Source organism: Pollachius pollachius, assembly GCF_949987615.1.
Source record: "Pollachius pollachius genome assembly, chromosome: 3".
Classification (NCBI taxonomy): Eukaryota; Metazoa; Chordata; class Actinopteri; order Gadiformes; family Gadidae; genus Pollachius; species Pollachius pollachius.
Genome location: NC_136936.1, coordinates 29,438,824 through 29,454,511, shown reverse-complemented (window position 1 = coordinate 29,454,511; position 15,688 = coordinate 29,438,824). Strand labels below are relative to the sequence as shown.

The following is a 15,688-nucleotide window of genomic DNA, read 5'->3' as shown; positions in this document are numbered from 1 at the left end:
CCCAGTCAACAAAGGTAATGTTTACCATCTGCAAGCCATCAGCCTACATTACACATGACTTAAGTAACAAAGTATATTAAGCCAAGTTTTGCACTTAAGTATAAATTTGAGGTACCTGTACTTTACTTGATCATATCAATTTTCTACTACTTTTGTCATGGTCTGTCTGTTCCCTTGTCTTGGTGTGTTTCCCGTTTTACTTTTGTATCTCTGTCTTGTTTATCCCCATGTCCTGTCAAGTTCCCCTCCTGTGTGATTACTGCTCCCTCCCCTAATGTTTTTCAGCTGTTCCTCGTTGCGTGCCCTGTGTTTGGTATTTAAGCCCTTGTCTTTCCTTTGTTCCTTGTTGGATCATTGTAGTTTGTGGTGAGATGTGTCCTGTGTGTTACCTGTGTTACCTGTGTTACCGGTGTTACCGGTGTTACCCGCGTTACCCGTGTTCCTCCCTTTTTGCATTGATAAATTACCCTTTACCTGAACTGTCTGCTATTGGGTCCTACCTACCTACCTGCCTGCCTGCCACCCGCTAACCGTGACAACTTTATACTTCTACTCAACCACATAATGAACTCATTATGTGGTCACATCCTTTCACAATCAGTCACATTGTCCAACAAAAGTTGGACAATGTGACTGATTTATTATTAAATATGACATTATTAAATTGTTATTTAACAATTTAATAATGTCATATTTAATAATAAATCAGTCACATTGTTCAACTTTTAAGAATAGTTACATTTGGTTTGTCCCTCACATTTAGCAGATAATATTTATTCTAGTATTTTGAATTCAGGACTTTTAATTATGATTGAGTATATTTATTTCTACCCACCTTATTTTCTTTACAGAGTCACACAGTGGAAAGAATGTGGCCAGAAGTCAATAATAAGGTGAACTACCCACTAAAGGAGGCCCTGCAGCCACAAGATCAGGAAGCAATAGACATTGAGCACAGCCTGATGAGGTTCTGCACATCCAAGCTGACCTGCCAGATGTGCGAGATTGGCTTAAACAGATTTGTGCAATCATGGAATGCTCACAGGATCCCAGGTTTGTTACATATTCCATGCAAGTTATTCACCATAACAGGTTCTAGAAGTGTTTAACCATTGAAAACACAAAAAAAACGTTTCTTGTGTTGAAGGGAAAGGGATACCAGATCAACTGGCAGGGACTGGAACACCAAGAAAGATCACAACAGATCTTCTTCCGGATGCCACAGTAGCAGCTCACATGTACGACTGGAAGATGGGATCATCCCTGACCAGAATATCTTCATTTGGAAGTGACCCTTTTCTGTCTGAGGCCGACAAAGTGAGAGCGGAACAGCTCTTTGCCCAGTACTGCCCCGACCTTTCAGTTGTTTTTGAAAATGCTGTAAATTACAACTATACTCCATTTAAAGAGGCCTTAATCCAAATCATTGATGTAACAAAGAGATGTGCCTAATTTCACATTTGTTAGCTCTTTAAGTCCACCTCCACTAAAAAATTGGATTTACTTGTTGTTCAAATAATTGATTCTGGATTTTTAATAAAGACTTTGTAATTTTACTTTATTTATGTGTGGAGACACTATCAGACAAGCATTATGCAGTCATTACTATAACAGTACAGAGTAGAAGTATACTTGAAAATGAAATAATTCAAATAAATGTCAGCTGTTGATTTTACCATTTAAAAAAAAATCAATGCCATTACATTTTGTTTACTTTCATTGTGTACGTATTAAAAAGTATTCACAGGGCTATTTTATGCAAATAATATTTATTTTGCTGAAAAACAAGAACTGCTTGTGTACAGGACTTGTCAATGATGCACTGGAAAAAGTCTTTCATTGAACCAATTAAGTTTTTTTAGGATAATGGTTCACATCTATATTGCATAACTTGAGCCAATGACAAATATATAGCTTGCCTCAAACAATATTTCCTATGTTTGTGGTAGAAAATAACCGAGTTCTATCACTTCAACTAACTAAGAGTATTAACAAGAGACTTTATTGTTACCCGTAAACAAGCAACCACAAAGCTGAGTGAGGTTTGCAAAGACACTGCCGGGTCATCTGATCCCGGTCTTTTTTATTCTTCCAAACTAAAACTGTTTTACATATGTATGACTGCCCTCTGCATGCACACATAAGGACGCCTTTTATGGTAAGGCCGGTCAGCCATACATTCCTTTAAGTATGTGGTCATCATCCGCAGTTAATCTAAACATTAGTCAGACATCAGTATGCCTTGGCCCCAGACTCTCTGGCGCCGTGTGAGGCTCTCCTATGAATTCAGAGGTGATTCTGCTGCTTTTCACTATTAACGTGCCTATATGATATATAGGCCTGATAATACTCATAGTAAATATAAAAAGTGATGGTTAATTTCTCCCATATGTTCACATAAACAAAATAATACAACCTGGCACTAAGTATAATTTTATTTTTTGAATGAAGTTAATTTAAAAATTGTATGTTAAATCCTAAACAAAAATATATTGATCTTCTCCAACAATTGTTTCTTATTTAAGCAATATCTATCAAAAATAATTTGCTTTATCCAATCAAAAAGATAAAAATGTAATCAAATTTTTTTTCTCATTTAAGTCATAATATGCATCCGATATACTTTGTTTTATCCAATTTAAAAGATAAAAATTGAATCAAACAATTGTTTCTCATTTAAGGAACAATATGCATTAGAAATTATTCATTTTATCCAATCAAAAAGATATTAAATTAAAAAATATTTCTCATTAAAAGAAAATTGTAATGAACGTAAATTATGAGTTTTAAAAAACGAAATAATTAATTTATTAACAAAGAAAATTCGGATTTAAGGTTCATTACTTAATATATAATCAACCCCCCCCCCAGCATATGGACTACATCAATAATTATCATTATATAATTTTTTAGCCTCCTTCACATCAGGCATTATTTCCACACATCCATTCATCAAGGTCCGATTTTTAACTCAAACTGTAACTTAGAGCTGGCATTCCAACATAATATGGATATTATTACAAAATAGTTTATTACAAAAAAATATAGATAGACATTGCAGTGCAGGGTTCAATCTGTTTCCACAGTAATTGCTCAAACAATTTGCATGTTTTCTTGCATGCTTTAAAGCTGTAGTTTCTACTACTGAAATACTGAACTCAGTACTTAATAATTCCAAAAGAGGCAGCCACTCAAATGTGATATAACTGACTTGGTCAACTGGGATGTGTTAACTTAAACTCTAACTTAGAGCTGGCATTCCAACATAATATGGATATTATTACAAAATATTATATTCAGATTACAAAACAAAAAATTATATACACATGCCAGTGCAGTGTTCAATCTGTTTCCACAGTAATTTCTCAAACAATTTGCATGTTTTCTTATGCTTTACAATTTCTACTACTGAAATACTGAACTCAGTACTTAATAATTCCAAAACAGGCAGCCACTCAAACGTGATATAACTTACTTGGTCAACTGGGATGTTTGTGTAAATCTGAACTAAGCTCTATTGTAGAGCTGGTCATACAGTCTCTTGACTTTGTTGGTCATGCCTTTCGGGTCCAGCTCCATGAGTACGTTCTGGATATATTCAAATGTCAGGTTCAAAGTCTTGGGATATTACAGATTGAGAGCATAAAGGAGGCCCATGAGAATGGCAACAGCATTTGCACAGAAATCAACTCGCTCTCAACCTGTTGTTACTCAAGTATGATGCCAATGTCTTGAGGTTAGGCTTGTGCATCTCTGATGACAGAGACAGCCATGGTTTCCTGCTGAAGGACCATTTCAGCTTCTTCCTTCTCCGACACCTGGCAAATAATTTAGAATTACAATAAAAAAAATCTGGAATTGATTCAGCCTGGGTTTACCCCTACAGTTTTGTACATTTACCAGCATATGGGACTCTGATTTAAGTGGCAAGGAAATGCATCTTTACATGAATAAAGATATAATTGCTAATTAAGATCTACTGTTAAGTCCATGAAAGGCCATTCTCATTCTCTTCCATAGCCATCCAACAAACTTTTTTACTCAGATTAATTAACTTAAATACATAATTCTGGTGTGAGCAGAAATAAGGTTACATTTTGCTATGAATGTTGTTTCCACTACTTTTGATTCTTGGGGTCTCTAGACTCTCTACATACATAGGCTATCCATCAGTAGTCCGTGTATGTAAAATATTGGTTGGATGAGAGTTAAATGCTGCTGGGACTGCTTATTGGTTACTCCCTGTGTGGGAGATATTTGAATTGGACTTGTTAACTCACTTCATAACTCTGAAACTCTGGATAAGAGCATGTCATTTTATACTATAAAATGCATAATGTGTCTTATAAAGTGTACAGCCATAGCTAGCATTTTAAGCCTCTACAGTATTCTCTAAATCTCTAAATCTTTGATGAGGTCCTCCACTGCTTCTCTGATGTTAAGAATGAGACATTTGAGTGCAATCTTCCTCTTTGTAGCGATGTCAGTATCCTGAATTAAGACAGTAAGCATAATGTTGCATAAGGGTAGGGTCGGGCATTAGGGCCAAAATATACAGTGGGGCAAAAAAATATTTAGTCAGCCACCAATTGTGCAAGTTCTCCCACTTAAAAAGACAAGAGAGGCCTGTAATTTTCATCATAGGTAAACCTCAGCTATGAGAGACAAAATGAAAAAAAAAATCCAGAAAATCACATTGTCTGATTTTTTAAGAATTTATTTGCAAATTATGGTGGAAAATAAGTATTTGGTCACCTACAAACCAGCAAGATTTCTGGCTGTCACAGACCTGTAACTTCTTCTTTAAGAGGCTCCTCTGTCCTCCACTCGTTACCTGTATTAATGGCACCTGTTTGAACTCCTTATCAGTATAACAGACACCTGTCCACAACCTCAAACAGTCACACTCCAAACTCCACTATGGCCAAGACCAAAGAGCTGTCAAAGGACACCAGAAACACAATTGTAGACCTGCACCAGGCTGGGAAGTCTGAATCTGCAATAGGTAAGCAGCTTGGTGTGAAGAAATCAACTGTGGGAGCAATTATTAGGAAATGGAATACATACAAGACCACTGATAATCTCCCTCGATCTGGAGCTCCACGCAAGATCTCACCCTGTGGGGTCAAAATGATCACAAGAACGGTGAACAAAAATCCCAGAACCACACGGGGGGACCTAGTGAATGACCTCCAGAGAGCTGGGACCAAAGTAACAAAGGCTACCATCACTAACACACTACGCTGCCAGGGACTCAAATCCTGCAGTGCCAGACATGTCCCCCTGCTAAAGCCAGTGCATGTCCGGGCCCGTTTGAAGTTTGCTAGAGAGCATTTGGATGATCCAGAACAGGATTGGGAGAATGTCATATGGTCAGATGAAACCAAAATAGAACTTTTTGGTAAAAACTCAACTCGTCGTGTTTGGAGGAGAAAGAATGCTGAGTTGCATCCAAAGAACACCATACCTACAGTGAAGCATGGGGGTGGAAACATCATGCTTTGGGGCTGTTTTTCTGCCAAGGGACCAGGACGTCTGATCCGTGTGACGGAAAGAATGAATGGGGCCATGTATCGTGAGATTTTGAGTGAAAACCTCCTTCCATCAGCAAGGGCACTGAAGATGAAACGTGGCTGGGTCTTTCAGCATGACAATGACCCCAAACACACCGCCCGGGCAATGAAGGAGTGGCTTCGTAAGAAGCATTTCAAGGTCCTGGAGTGGCCTAGCCAGTCTCCAGATCTCAACCCCATAGAAAATCTTTGGAGGGAGTTGAAAGTCTGTGTTGCCCAGCGAAGGCCCAAAAACGTCACTGCTCTAGAGGAGATCTGCATGGAGGAATGGGCCAAAATACCAGCAGCAGTGTGTGAAAACCTTGTAAAGACTTACAGAAAACGTTTGACCTCTGTCATTGCCAACAAAGGGCATGTAACAAAGTATTGAGATGAACTTTTGCTATTGACCAAATTATTTTCCACCATAATTTGCAAATAAATTCTTTAAAAATCAGACAATGTGATTGTCTGACAATTTTGACAATTTTGTCTCTAATAGCTGAGGTATACCTATGATGAAAATTACAGGCCTCATCTTTTTAAGTGGGAGAACTTGCACAATTGGTGGCTGACTAAATACTTTTTTGCCCCACTGTATATCACAATAAACATTGTCAGTTGATATAATTACAATATGATTCAATTAGTGTGTCAACACCAGAAACAATGGCCAAGAAGTCTCATGTACATAACAGATGTATGCACTTCTCAAAGTAAAAAAAAATATCAACATGAATGAGCCAAGTATATGAAAACTACTGTTAATACAATACTATAAATAATGCATATTGAACATGTATTGGAAAATGTTTCTATTACTGTATTATTGAGGACTTGAGAGGACATCTGGGAGAGCAGGAAAGTAAAAAACATCTCTATATACTTCTTGTACTGTTGGCAGCAGGTTTGTCTTCTCCCGAATGGCTCCCCCCTTTTTTTCTGATCTGTATCAGTTCACTGCACTTCTCGTCAAGTTTCTGCATGAATCTTGCTTCGAGTGGTATTGTACTTACTCTCAGGAACTCCACATTCACCTGGGCAATATAGGTAGTAAAGGTATGGGGGATGTGTTTCAAGCAAAGCATGTGATTTAGATTGACATATATTCAATTAAATTTTTTATCCATATGATGAATAATGCTCTTGTACCTCTTGAATGTCGAAAAGTGCAGGAATTCTCAACGATAGTGAGCAAAGATGTTTTCTTGTCTACAATTTCTTGCCTCCGAAAGGCGAACGTCTGGGCCATCTTCTCTCTTATTGCTTTGACATTGTTCTTTTTCTTTACCTCAGACAAGAGGACAATTCTCTCTTGCGCCATGGCCTCTCGGTCAGGGCCGGCCCAAGGCATAAGCGAACTAAGCAGCTGCTTAGGGCCCCGTGACCACTAGGGGGCCCCCAAGAGCAACTAACTTAAAAAATATAAAAGCATTTTTTTTTTTCACGTGTGCGTGATGATGATTCATATATTATCAAATGACCGTTCTTGTACAAAAAAAAACAAAAAAAACCAACAACAGTATCATGTTAACAGGGTCTGTTAACATGATATCAAGCACAGTGTAGTTTCCTACTGCCTCGCTGCTTGACATTTGACCTCCGCTAGTAACGTGTGCAGTGCACCCAACCGTGCGGTGCGCACTCAGCATCTAGGAGCTAGGAGCAGGTAAAAGATGTCGCAAAAAAGGACTTACCCCTCAGGGGCAGAAAAGAGAAAAAAGAAGAAAGATGAAGAGGAGAAAAAACGACAAGATAAAGGTATGTCTCGGTAATGTAACATTTGGTGTCAATGAGATTTTGAAAAGTTCCCTGAAATTAGGAAAGTCCCTAATTATTGTTGACATTTCGTTTCAAATACGTTAGCCTATAACAGCAAATTTGCTAGCTAACATTAGTTCAAAATGTCTTACTACTTCTCTCTTGTGGGTAGGTTAGATAGCTTAGCTTACTATTCAAGCTAACGTTTTTGTGTTTGTGTAATACTTTGAATAAGTTAATTCTCAGTGTATATATATTATTCTGGGTCGCTTTTTGGCATCAAAACAACGTTTCTGATAACGTTTGATAGTAAATGTTTAATAACTAACGTTAATTACAAACGCGGTGACGTTTGCTAGCAATATGGTTTTGCATTAATGAATTAATTTAGTTAACTTATAGTTTGAGGTATGTTGTTTGCAATTGTTTGCTGCAGAGCACAGTAATTTATGTGAGTAAATAAATATATTCCTTTTACATCAACTCCCTGTTATGCTGATACGTTATATGAAACTTCCCCAGGAGCACTGTTAAAGTATTTTGGAGGAGGCAGTGACTCAGCCCAGGAGCAATCCACCTCCTCAGGACCAGCCCAGGCTGATGAATCAGGTAATCGAAAAACTGTCACCATATATATTTAATTTCTAGTCAAATTATCTCATTAAGATGTAATATTATAAGATATATGACAGATCATATGACAAGGGACATTTTTTTCATCTCAGATCCATCTCCATCCTCTGCTACATCCACTGTACCCACTGTCCTCTCTGCAACCTCAGCTGTACCTGGTAAGTTAACAACAAAACAGCCTTTGATGCTCAGTGCACTGCAGAACATACTGAGATTAATATTTTTATAATATAAGATATAATATATAATCATATGACAAGGGACATGTTTTTCATCTCAGGTCCATCTCTATCCTCTGCTACATCCACTGTACCCACTGTACCCACTGTCCTCTCTGCAACCTCAGCTGTACCTGGTAAGTTAACAACAAAACAGCCTTTATAATTGCTCAGTGTACTGCAGAATATTCTGAGATTAATAATTTTGTCCAAAAATATTATTTTAATTTCCCTATAGGACCTTCATCTTTGGTCATGGAGATTGATGTGTCTTCTTCAGCATCCAGTTTGCAGCAGGGGTCAGCAGCTCCGCCAGTGGACCCAGCTGAGTGTCCCTCTTTCCTGACGGACTAAGAAAGGACTGAACAGGTATTAAGAGGGCCACTGCCTATAAAGGAAAAAGTCAAGCGGAGCTGGCTCACATATTCAAAAAGTAAAGATGCGGTCTATTGCTTTTGCTGCAAATTATTTTCAAAAAAGTCCATAAAACTGGCAACTGAGGGACAGCAGGATTGGGTCAACATAGGTGCACTGTTGAAACAGCATGAAAACAGTGGAGATCACTGTAACAACCTGGTTAAATGGAAGGAATTTGCCTTGCGTCTTTCAAAGGGGAAAACTATCGATGAAACAGAAATGGGCCTCTTAGAGGCAGAAAAGAATCGCTGGAGAGATGTCCTCACACGTCTAATCAGCATTATCCAGTCATTGGCAGAAAGGAACCTGGCACTCAGAGGATCTGTAGACACATTACATCAGGCCAACAATGGGAACTTTCTAAAAGAAGTGGAACTCATGGCTACATTTGATCCAGTGTTGAAAGATCACGTGAGACGAATTGACAGTGGAGCTGAGCATATCACATATTTGGGGAAAACAATTCAAAATGAGTTGATAACCTGTGTAAGTGATAAAATACTGGACACAATGGTTTCAGAAATCAAGTAATCTAAATATTATGCAATAATATTGGATTGCACCCCAGATGTAAGTCAATCAAGAACAGATGTCTGTTGTTGTCCGCACTCTAAGTCTTGTCAAAACACCAGAGATAAAGGAACACTTCTTGGGGTTTCTTGTAGCTCCTGAATCTACAGGTCAAGGCTTGTCTGAACTAATTCTTCAGAGGCTTGAAGAATTGAACATCCCCTTTGAGGACTGTAGGGGACAATCATATGACAACGGTGCAAACATGAAAGGGGCAAATAAAGGTGTGCAGGCTAGGCTTTTTAAAAAAAATCCACATGCTTTTTATGTGCCTTGTGGAGCCCATACCTTAAATCTTGTGGTTTCAGATGCTGCCAAAGTGTCCGTGGATGCCACTTGTTTTTTTGGAAATGTGGAAAAAATCTACAAACTTCTCAGGTTCCCCTCAAAGGTGGGCCATCTTGAAGAAGCATGTGAACATCACACTCAAGTCCTGGAGTGAAACACGATGGGAGAGCCGGATTAAAAGTATAGAACCATTACGCTACCAAGCAGACAAGGTGAGAGAAGCTTTGCTTGAAGTCAGGGAAAAAACTACTGACTCTATACTGAAAGTTGAGACCCACTCTCTTGCTGAAGAAATCGGATCATTCAGATTTCAAATTTGCTGCGTGGTTTGGCATGACATTCTCTCCCAGATTAACACCACAAGCAAACTACTTCAGTCGCCCAACATGCAGATTGATGTTGCAGTGAGCCTCATTCAGAAAAACAAACAAAATTTAATCAGTTACAGGGCAACTGGTTTTAAAGATGCACAGGTCTCAGCAAAAGACATGTGTGAACAAATGAACACTGAAGCAGTGCTGAAGCAGAAGAGGTTGCGAACCACAAAAAGGCACTTTGCCTATGAGATGCCTGATGAGCCACAAGCTGATGCAATGAAGAGGCTGGAAGTGTCCTTTTTTAATGCTACAGTAGACTGTAGCATCCGGTCTTTAGAGGACCGCTTTCAGTCCCTAGGGGAGGTCAGAAGCCATTTTGGAGTGCTTCTCAACTTTGGCCAGCTTAATGCACAGACAAGGAGTGATCAGTGTAAACTTCTTGGAGACAAACTCACCTTAGGGGAACAGGCTGATATTGATGGGAGTGCACTGGCTACAGAGATGGAGAGCCTTCCAGAACTCCCCAAAGCACAGATGACCCCATTGGAGCTGCTCACTTACCTCTCTCAAAATGAGATCTGTGAGTTGTACCCAAATCTTTGGGTAGCTCTACGGATAGCCTGCACTCTCCCTGTTACTGTTGCGTCTGCAGAGCGGAGCTTTTCCAAACTCAAGTTAATCAAGAACTGAGTGGACTGGCAGTGATGAGTATAAACAACAAAGTTGGCCATCGGATTTCTTACTGTGATGTCATAAATGACTTTGCCTCCAGAAAGGCCAGGAAACACAGGTTCTAAGGAGTGTATTTTGTATTTCCCTCCCTATTTTTACCAAAGATTTTGCACATTTTTACATAGTTTTCAGACGTAATTATTTAACTTTCTATTTTATTTGATATTTCTTTGTTTATTTTGTTCAATGCTGTGTTTTTTACATATAAAAGTCAAATGTTTGAATTACAGGAGTGTGTTTTGTATTTCCCTCCCTATTTTTAACAAAGATTTTGCACATTTTAACATAGTTTTCAGACCTAATTCAACTTAATATTTTATTTATCAACCATTTGTGTGTTACCTTGTTTTAGGTGCCTGTTGATTTTTATCATTATTTAAGTATTTGTTGTTGTATTTTTATTTTATTTAATACTGTCTGTTTTTGTATATTTGGTGTTGCAGTTTATTTAAAATAATAATAATAAAGCAGATTGTGTTTACAGTAACTGATTAGTTTATTTTGTTACTTTTAATTGACCTAGATGACATTCAGTATCCCACTTAGTACTATATCACTTTGAATATTAAGTGTTAATCAACCCCAGGCTGCTCTTGTAGCTGAATTTGCTACTATTTCAGATTAGAAGCCATAGATGGGTAAAACATGCCGGGCTGCTCTTTGAGGTTTTATGTATTGATTCTCTGTGTGGCCAGTAGGGGGAGTTGCTGACTTTGCCAAATATTAATTGAAAGATTTTTCTGTAAGTTTGCAAATCTTGTGTCTGCTTCCATTGCATTAATCACTGTTGATTACAATCTAACTACAACAAAAAGTTTTCACATTTAGTTTTACAAGTGTATTCGCATAGGCGTCGATTACGGGGGGGACGGGGGGGACATGTCCCCCCCACTTTCTAAAATACGAATTTTGTCCCCCCCACTTTTGCGACCGAAAAAAAAAAAAAAAAAATCTCCCCACATACTCAACCGAAATCGTCGAGTCTAAATCATGCGATAGGCGCGCACGAAGACATCCTCACAAGTCACAGCATGCACAACAGCTGGCTGTGAGTGGAGCAAATGAGGGGGCGGGATTCTGATCATCAGTATCTCTCATTCAGTGCCGCGCCGCGCGAGCTCCTGTGGTTAGTCATTCCAGCAGGCCTACAACTACACTTGGCAGTTGGAAGGCAGCCTAATAGTTGTTTTACAGACGCTTTCCACACACTTCGCAGCAGCATTGAAGACGACAAGCGTCAAGAAAGTCGACTCCTCAAAAATGTACAAGGTAACTATTCCTAACAGTTCGTTTATAATGTTTCCTCCGAGCATATGCTAGCTAGGCAAGACCACGTTGTAGCTAATTGTTTGCGGTTACAGTGTTAACTAATTTGGAGTGAGCGAAAGTGAATAATATTAGCTGCTATCAGTTTTAGGGCTGGCCCGAATTATTCGAATACTCGTTCGGAAAAATAGTATTCGAAGCTTGAATCAGTATTCGGAGCTTTGTTTATTTTTTTTCCACGTGAGGTAGGCCTACGTGACGTTACCAGAGCGAGGGAGGCAAACTATACCCGACAAGAAGCAGAGAAGCGAGAGAGGTGGAGGAAGAATAGGTATCTTGTTGTTTCCCTTTACTTTATAACACAACATTAGCGGGATCTCGGGAGGAAAAGTAATGCTTAGCGAAATGCTAACCTTAGCTTAGTTGTTTGTTGACTGATGACCAAAGACGGGTTAACTATTTTATGAATTGTAAAGAATCAGGAAAACAAGTATTTGAAATGGATTATGGATTATTTATTAATTATTCTGAACCACACTGAACTGTTTGATTAGCCTACTACATTATTACAACATTACCAAGAGTATTGTAATCCAAAATTAAGAATGTGGCAGCACTGAACTTGGGCCGTGTGTGTGTGTGTGTGTGTGTGTGTGTGTGTGTGTGTGTGTGTGTGTGTGTGTGTGTGTGTGTGTGTGTGTGTGTGTGTGTGTGTGTGTGTGTGATTTTTCTGAGATGCTGCAAAGTTGCATCCTGACAGAGTTGTGTGTGTTTGTTTACAGCAACAATGTGTGCCTTACTGTTGGTGTGCTTGTCGAACGCCCCCCTACCCTTCTTCCAGTTCCTGAACCCCAAGGAAATGAAGGTTTGTTCTGTATTTCTGGCCATTGTTGGAATATTATGTTTAAAGGCCTTTACACAGTAGAAACACAAAACTCCTTTAATTTCAGAACTGTAATGTAGCCAGGGGTAGTCTTTGAACCAGCTCTCCTGGAATCGGAGAGTGCGGTTGGGCAGAGTTTGTGGCTCAATTAGCTGTGCATCTGGTTGGTATGGGGAAACTAAAATATCCTCAGGGGTATTGAGCTCTTCCTCTGTTTGGGAAGGGTTATCCTGTTGTCCCTCCTGCTGAGGCACCTCCTCCTGTAATGTAGTCAGTGACATGGATGATAATTTGGTAGTATTTCTTTAAATAGTTCCCTGAAATGTTTTATTTATGTTTTTTGTTCATAATTGCACTTAATATTTGTTGTAGTTGTAGCCCTGCCCACTTCACTATAATTGTCTGTAGTGTATGTTTTAAATTGTGCAATAGCATATATATATTTTTAGAAACCTCACCTGCTGCACCTCTACATTCTCAACCCCCTGTTCCTGAGCTTCTTTGTTTAGTTCTGTTCCACTCAGTTCCGGTTCCTTATGAAAATGTTAAACTTTGTTAGTAATGTTTCATGTTATAGTTTCTGAATGTTCAAGTTTTCCTTATGTGACCCTCACCTCCACAGCTCCCGGTCCCTGCACTTCTTTGTTTTGTTCTGTTGCACTTGGTTCCTTTTCCTGATGACAGATGGTTCATAAATAAAACAAACATTTATTGGCACTTGTGTTTGGTTTTTATTTAACGTTTTAGCATAGATTTGGGGTAAATCGTACTTGTTTTTTGCATAGTTTTAGGGTATATTCTGTTTTTTCTTATGAATAGTATGGATAATCATATAGGGACATCTAGTGGTAAATCCGCAGATTTCAAACGTGTGAAAAACGCAATTTGGTATCTAGTCGTTTGATTTGTCGACTGTCAGCCACTGTAGAAACATGGCGTTGTAAAATGACATTAGTCTGCATTCCCATGGTGGCGCATACAGATCGAACATTGTGAAATGAGAGAACGTGAACTTGGAAGGCTAGCTTTTATGACTTCTAGTACTTGCGAAGGCTAACGCAATATCATGGAATTAACTTGAGATATATATTTAACAGGAACACTAGAAACAATCGCTACTGTACAAAAGGTATTCCACGTGACTCAACCAATAAAAGTGGAAGACAAATTTGTAGTAGGCAAAGCATAGACTAGCTAAAGCCGGTATGTAGCTAACTGCAGTGTAACTGCTAGCTGACCGTTAACGTTAGCAGTAGATGAGAACTAGCAGTTAACCGAGTTAATATCAAACATCGTAAAACAAGTTGATTTGTAGATTTCTCTAAACTTACAGCGCATTTTTGCTTGCTGAAAAAGGATCTTATATCGCTTCCCGCTTTTCTCTTAGACATTATGGATCCACTTGAATAGCCTTATAATAGCGAATGTTTGTTGTTTTTATATCATCGCGAGGGGGAGGAGGCAGGCGGCTACGTGGGCTGTCTGTACACACAGCGTTATAATAAAGAAGTTTTAAGACAGCCAGCCAAAATTGAAATTTTTATTCAGAAAATAGGCGGTCCTTTTGCTTCCTGTAAAAAGCATGTTTGTGACACTGGATAACGTGGAATATGGATACATCAACTAGCCTGCATGTGGAGGGCCACATAAGGTAAGAAATTGGTTTACGTAAACTTTGCTGCTGGTTTTGTTTGCTCGTGATGACCTGGCTAGGTTACCCACGCCACGGTCCTAAGCGATTGTGATCATCTGATTCTGGTTGGTGCTCAAGATATAGATTGCAGCTAGTAGCAGCTACACACGGTTCGATTGCTATGCCAATGTGGTTAGAGTTGTTTTGTCTGATTGAAATATTTGACGTTGGACTTGGAGCCAGTGGTAGGCTCAGGCCTATCCTGACATAAATATCGTATAACCTGCTGTGTGATTATCTAAACTCTAGGGGATTTTATTTGCGGGCAATTTGCTCATGATGTAACGAGTGAAGTGTGAATTGGTCCTTCGCGAGTGTTTACTGGTGGTCAGGATTTGGCAGATCATGCAATTCTCCTCTGGGTGCTTGTTTTTTTAATTTTTTAATGCAGCATAACATTATGCGACCAGCAACCCTTGCTCTTCTTCAAAAGGCTGATGCTCAGTAGTACCTCGTTTCATTTCGTAGCCTACCCCCTTTACAGTCTGCAATTGATTGTCTGGTAAACTTTGTTGATGTCAAGATAAGTGTTAAATTGCCAACACTTTTCTTTGTCCTGGGTGTATTAGTATTACATATCCGAAATCCCGAGCGCCAATACCCTGGTGTTTCCAACGTCGTTTTGCAAAACAAGCCAAAACACAAACTGGTTTTTCAACACCTGACAATACACTGCAGAGCTTATTTTAATGCAGCGTTGAATGGATGAATAGCTTACATAAGGGTACCCACCACTTTTCAAACCACACTCAAGCTTATGGTTATTGTCCCCACCACTTCTAAAAACAAACTGACGCCCTTGTGTATTCGTAATGACGGAGTAGAATAAGTAGAATACGTTTATAGTAGGTGTGTGAATGATCAATAATCATTATTATTGGCAGTAATAGAGGGCCCCAAAATCAAATTTCGCTTAGGGCCCCATGGAGGCTTGGGCCGGCCCTGCTCTCGGGTCTCGTTGAGAGGTTGCGAGAAATAATGGTTAGACTCAGCTCGCCTGGGTTTCTTTATGTTCTTTGCCGGGTAAACATCCATCTAAGACTTTCTTTTAAATTAAATTGACAGTCAGCTCGTCTGACTGTATGATTTCAGGTATGTGTGTGTGTGATAGTTAGGGTTAGGGTTTCTCTTTGTTTGTGTCCAACAGTAACAGCTGCTATGACAAGCTTAAGGCTGAAAAGATGCTTCCACCTGACAGGAATCCGATATTATGCATAAGAGGGAGAGAATTGAGGAAATGAGAGGGACAGAAAAAAAGAGAGAAAGATTATCTCATATTCTTAACAAACATCAGCAATTAAAATGCTCAAATCAATGGCAAAATACATTTATATATTAAAAATTATTACTGAAATTTC

At 38.9% G+C, this 15,688-nt stretch overlaps 1 long non-coding RNA gene across 1 annotated transcript; it reads left to right on the top strand.

The window, feature by feature from the left end:
- Positions 1–11,424: 11,424 nt before the first annotated feature.
- On the top strand, positions 11,425–13,354 carry LOC307073424. The gene is made up of 2 exons (XR_013811728.1): positions 11,425–11,757; positions 12,537–13,354. It is a non-coding gene; the product is annotated as an uncharacterized lncRNA (long non-coding RNA).
- Positions 13,355–15,688: the final 2,334 nt, after the last annotated feature.